Source organism: Hyaena hyaena, unplaced genomic scaffold, assembly GCF_003009895.1.
Source record: "Hyaena hyaena isolate Hyena2069 unplaced genomic scaffold, ASM300989v1 scaffold_1662, whole genome shotgun sequence".
In the NCBI taxonomy this organism is placed as follows: domain Eukaryota; kingdom Metazoa; phylum Chordata; class Mammalia; order Carnivora; family Hyaenidae; genus Hyaena; species Hyaena hyaena.
This window is the reverse complement of record NW_024082299.1, coordinates 14,036-19,789: the sequence shown is the minus strand read 5'-3', so window position 1 is coordinate 19,789 and position 5,754 is coordinate 14,036.

The window sequence follows — 5,754 nt, the reverse complement described above, 5'->3', positions numbered from 1 at the left end:
GAGAGTGCTGCTATGAACATTGGGGTACATGTGCTCCTATGCCTCAGCATTTCTGTATCCCTTGGGTAAATTCCTAGCAGTGCTATTGCTGGGTCATAGGGGAGTTCTATTGTTAGTTTCCTGAGGAACCTCCACACTGTTTTCCAGAGGGGCTGTACCAGTTGACATTCCCACCAACAGTGTAGGAGGGTGCCCGTTTCTCCACATCCTCGCCAGCATCTAGAGTTCTCTGACTCGCTCATTTTAGCCACTCTGACTTGCGTGAGGTGGTCTCTCAGTGTGGTTTTTATTTGTATTTCCCTGATGAGGAGGGATGCTGAACATCGTTTCATGTGTCTGTTGGCCATCTGGATGTCCTCTTTGGAGAAATGTCTGTTCATATCTTCTGCCCATTTCTTCACTGGGTTGTTTGTTTTTTGGGTGTGGAGTCGGGTGAGTTCCTTATAGATTTTGGATATAAACCCTTTATCTGATATGTCATTTACAACTATCTTGTCCCATTCCATCTGTTGCCTATTAGTTTTATGGATTGCCTCCTTTGCCTTGCAGAAGCTTTTAATCTTGATGAGGTCACAATAGTTTATTTTTGCTCTTGATTACCTTGATTTTGGGGATGTGTCAAGAAAGAAGTTGCTATGGTGGAGGTCAAGGAGTTTGCTTCCTGCTTTCTCCTCTAGTGTTTTGATAGTTTCCTGTCTCATGTTCAGGTCCTTTACATTTTGAGTTTTTGTGTATGGTGTGAGAAAATGATCTAGTTTCATTCTTCTGTATGTTTCTGTCCAGTTCTCCCAGCGCCATCTGTTAAAGAGGCTTTCCTTTTCCATTGGATACTCTTTCTGGCTTTGTCAAAGATTAGTTGGCTGTATAGTTTTGGGTCCAGCGCTGAATTCTCAGTTCTATTCCATTGGTCTATATGTCTGTTTTTGTGCCAATACCATGCTGTCTTGATGATGACAGCTTGTAGTAGAGGCTAAAGTGTGGGACGGTGATACCTCCCGTTTTGGCTTTCTTCTTCAGTATTACTTTGGCTATTTGTGGTCTTTTGTGGTTCCATCCAAATTTGAGGATAGTTTGTTGTAGTTTTGAGAAGTGTGCTGGTGCAATTTTGATTGGAATTGCATTGAATATGCAGGTAGTAATGACCCAAATTGCATTTGGGTAGTAATGACATTTTAACTATATTCTTCCAATCCAAGATGATGGAATGTTTTTCCATTTCTTTGTGTCTTCTTCAATTTCCTTCATAAGCTTTCTATAGTTTTCATCATACAGATCTCTTATATCCTTGGTTAGGTTTATTCCTAGGTATTTTATGGTTTTTTGTGCAATTGTGAATGGGATCAGCTTCTTGATTTCTCTTTCTGTTGCTTCATTGTTGGTGTATAAAAATGCAACCGATTTCTGTACGTTGACTTTGTACCCTGCAACTTGGCTGAATTCTTCCATCAGTTCTAGTAGGCTTCTGGTGGAGTCTGTTGGGTTTTCGATGTAGAGTATCATGTCATCTGCGAAGAGTGAAAGTTTGACTTCGTCTTTTCCAGTTCTGATGCCTTTGATTTCCTTTTGTTGTGTGATGGCTGACGCTAGGACTTTCAGCACTATGTTAAGCAACAGTGGTAAGGGTGGACATCCCTGTCATGTTCCTGATCTCAGGGGGAAAGCTCTCCGTTTTTCCCCATTGAGGATGATGTTAGCTGAAGGCTTCTCATAGATGGCTTTTATGATGTTTAAGTAGGTTCCTTCTATCCCGACTTTCTCGATAGTCTTTATTAAGAAGCGATGCTGGATTTTGTTAAATGCTTTTTCTGCATCTATTGACAGGATCATATGGTTTTTATCTTTTCTTTTGTTGATGTGATGTATCCCATTGATTGATTTGCGAATGTTGAACCAGCCCTGTAACCCAGGAATGAATCCCACTTGATCTTGGTGGATGATTCTTTTTATGTGCTGCTGGATTCAATTTTCAAGGATCTTGTTGAGGATTTTTGCATCCGTATTCATCAAGGATATTGGCCTGTAGTTCTCTTTTTTTGTTGGATCTCTGTCTGGCTTGGAATCAGAGTGATGCTGGCTTCATAAAATGAGTCTGGGAGTTTTCCTTCGATTTCTATTTTTTGGAATAGCTTGAGTAGAATTGGGATTAATTTTGTTTTAAATGTCTGGTAGAATTCCCCCGGGAAGCCATCAGGTCCAGGGCATTATTTGTTGGGAGATTTTTGATCACTGATTCGATTTCTTCACTCGTTATGGGTCTGTTCAGGTTTTCTATTTCTTCTCGTGTGAATTTTGGTAGTGAGTGTGTGTTTAGGAATTTGTCCATTTCTTCTAAGTTGTCCAATTTGTTGGCATATAATTTTTCATAGTATTCCCTGATAATTGCTTGTATTTCTGAGGGGTTGGTTGTAATAAGTCCATTTTCATTCATAATTTTGTCTATTTGGCTGCTCTCTCTTTTCTTTGTGAGAAGCCTGGCTCGAGGTTTGTCAATTTCGTTTATTTTTTCAAGAAACCAACTCTTGGTTTCATGGATCTGTTCAATTGTTTCTTTGGTCTCTATGTTGTTTATTTCTGCTCTAATTTTTACTATTTCTCTTCTTCTACTGGGTTTAGGACGGTTTTGTTGCTCTGCCTCTAGTTCCTTTAGGTGAGCTGTTAGATTTGGGACTTGTGCTTTTTCCAATCTCTTGAAATAGGCCTGGAGAGCAATGTACTTTCCTCTTAGGATTGCCTTTGCCACATCCCATCGATTTTGAATTGTCGTGTTTTCATTTTCATTTGTTTCCATATATTTTTAAATTTCATCTCTAATTGCCTGATTGGCTCATTCATTCTTTAGTAGGGTGTTCTTATCCTCCATGTTTGTGGAGGTTTTCCTGACTTCTTCCTGTGATTGATTTCAAGTTTTGAAGCATTATGATCTGACAGTGTACATGGTATGATCTCAGTTCTTTTATATTTATTGAGGGCTGCTTTATGTCCCAGTATGTGATCTATCTTGGAGAATGTGCCATGTGCACTTGAGAAGAAAGTAAATTCCCTCGCCTCAGGATGTAAACTAATATATCCGTCAGATCCATCTGGTCCAATGTGTCTTTCAAGTCCATTATTTCTTTAGTGATTTTCTGTCTGGTTGACCTATCCATTGCTGTAAGCGGACTATTAAAGTCCCCTGCTATTAGCACATTCTTGTCTATAAGCTTGTTTCTGTTTGTGATTGTTTTAGATATTTAAGTGCTCCCGTATTTGGTGCGTAGACATTTATGATTGTTAGTTCTTCCTGATGGATGGACCATGTAATCATTACGTAGTGCCCTTCTTCATCTCTTGTTATTGTCTCTAATTTAAAGTCCAGTTTGTCTGATAGAAGTATAGCTACTCCGGCTTTCTTTTGATTTCCTGTAGCATGATATATATTTCTCCATCCCCTTACTTTTAATCTGAAGGTATCTTCCAGTCTAAAATTTGTTTCTTTTAGACAACATATATATGGATTTTGTTTTTTTATCCATTCTGCTACCCTATGTCTTTAGATTGGAGCATTCAGCCCATTTACATTTAGTGTTATTATTGAAATATGTGTGTTTAGAGTCTTTGTATCTTTTGTAGGGTTCATGTTTATGGTGGTGTCTCTGGTATCTTTGTTCCTTTCAGCCTTTCCTTCAAAAATTTTTTTTAATGTTTTATTTATTTCTAGGAGAGAGAGAGAGAGACAGAGTGAGCAGGGGAGGGTCAGAGACAGAGGGAGTCACAGACTCTGAAACAGGCTCCAGGCTCTGAGCTGGCAGTCAGCACAGAGCCCAACTCGGGGCCTGAACCCACAAACCGCGAGATCATGATCTAAGCGAAAGTCGGACGCTTAACCGACTAAGCCACCCAGGCGCCCCTCAGCCTTTCCTTCAGAGCGTCCCCCTCAGGACTTTTTGTAAGGCCGGCTTAGTGGTGACAAATTTTTTCTATTTCTGTTTATTTGGATAGGTTTTTATATCTCCTTCTATTTTGAATGACAGGCTTGCTGGATAGAGGATTCTTGGCTGCATATTTTTACTGTTCTTCACATTGAAGATCTCCTGCCATTCCTTTTTGGTCTGCCACGTTTCAGTAGATAGGTCTGTCACCACTCTGATAGGTTTCCCTTTGTTAGGGCCCTTTTCTCCCTAGCTGCTTTCAAAATTCTCTCTTTGTTCTTGTATTTTGCCATTTTTTCTATGATATGTCGTGCAGAAGATCGATTCAAGTTACGTCTGAGGGGAGTCCTCTGAGCCTCTTCTATTTCCACATTTACTTCCTTCCCCAGGTTATGGAAGTTCTCTGCTATTTGTTCCAGGACTCTTTCAGCACCTTTCCCTCTCTCTTCCTCTTCTGGGATTCCTATGATACTGATATTGTTGCGTTTGACCGTATCGCTGAGCTCTCGAATTCTTCTTTCTTGTTCCTGGATCAGTTTGTCTCTTTTTTTGTCAGCTTCTTGTTTTTCTATAATGGTGTCTTCTAAATCACTTATTCTCCTTTCTGCCTCTTCAATCCGTGCATTGGAGGCCTCTAATTTACTATGTATCTCATTTATCGCATTTTTAAATTCTTCATGCCTATTTTTATTTTGCATTCTGTCTGTAGCCATAGTTTCTTTGATATCCCCTATTCCTTTTTCAACCTAGCTATTTATTTTACCTTTATTATTCTAAAATCTTGTTCAGTTATGCTGTTATATCTGTTTTGAGCAGTTCATTAGCTATCATTTCTTCTTGGAGATTCTTTGGAGGTGAGCTCTTTCGTTTTGTCATTTTTGTTACCTTTCTGGCTCTTGTTAGTTTTAAAGACCTGTTGTGCTCTCTGCACCTATGAACGCTGCTGTATCCAAGAAGACTCTTTGACTGTCCAGGTTCAATCCTTTCAGAGAGTGTTTTTTGAATGGTATCTCTTGGTCTCTCTTGTTGAGACCTTGGTTATATTATTTTCCTATTCGTAGTGATATTTGGGACACTCCACCTTGTGTACCCTGCCTTGTTTCTTGAGGTAGTCCTGGGGAAAAAAAAAAAAAACAGACAAACACACAGGGAGCAGGAGCAAACAAACACACAGACTAATTCAATTAACATGCAAACCAAGAGGGAAAACAAAAAAGTTAAGAGAAAAGACGGAGGAGGGAGGGCGAATAATAGAGAGTATAAAATACATAAAAGTGTCAAGAAGGAGAAAAAAAGGAAAAAAGAAGAAAACCGATGGACAAAGAACGGTTGAAAGCATATAACCGGATCCCAGCTACAGTTAAATAGCCATGTGTATGCAGTGCTGGTTGAAGAGCATAGAGAAAGAGAGAGAAGACAGGGCGGGGTTGAGGCAAAATTGGAAGTAGAATGAACAGGCAGAAGGGATAAGAAGCTTTTTTCAAAGAGCTAAAGAGTAGAATATGGTTGGATAGGTGACAGAAGGACGCTGGTATTATCCAGAGAAACTATATAGTCTAATTACTCCTGAGAGAAAGAGATGAAAATGTCGGTAGGTGTAGAATTTACATCTACAGAATGGACTAGTTGTGATTGTGTAAGCAAGCCGGTGACCGGAGTTAATCAGGTCAGTGTTCTGGGGAAAAAAGAAAGAAAAGAGAAGAAAAAAAGAAAGAAATGGAGGAGGGCAGCTCTCAAACAGGGATGGGCGTGGTTTGATCCAATGCGTTAGGCACGAGTTCTGCATTGGCAGTTGTAGGGAGCAGAGTGGCTGCGTTCGAGTCCCTTCTTGAACCAAGCACTGCAC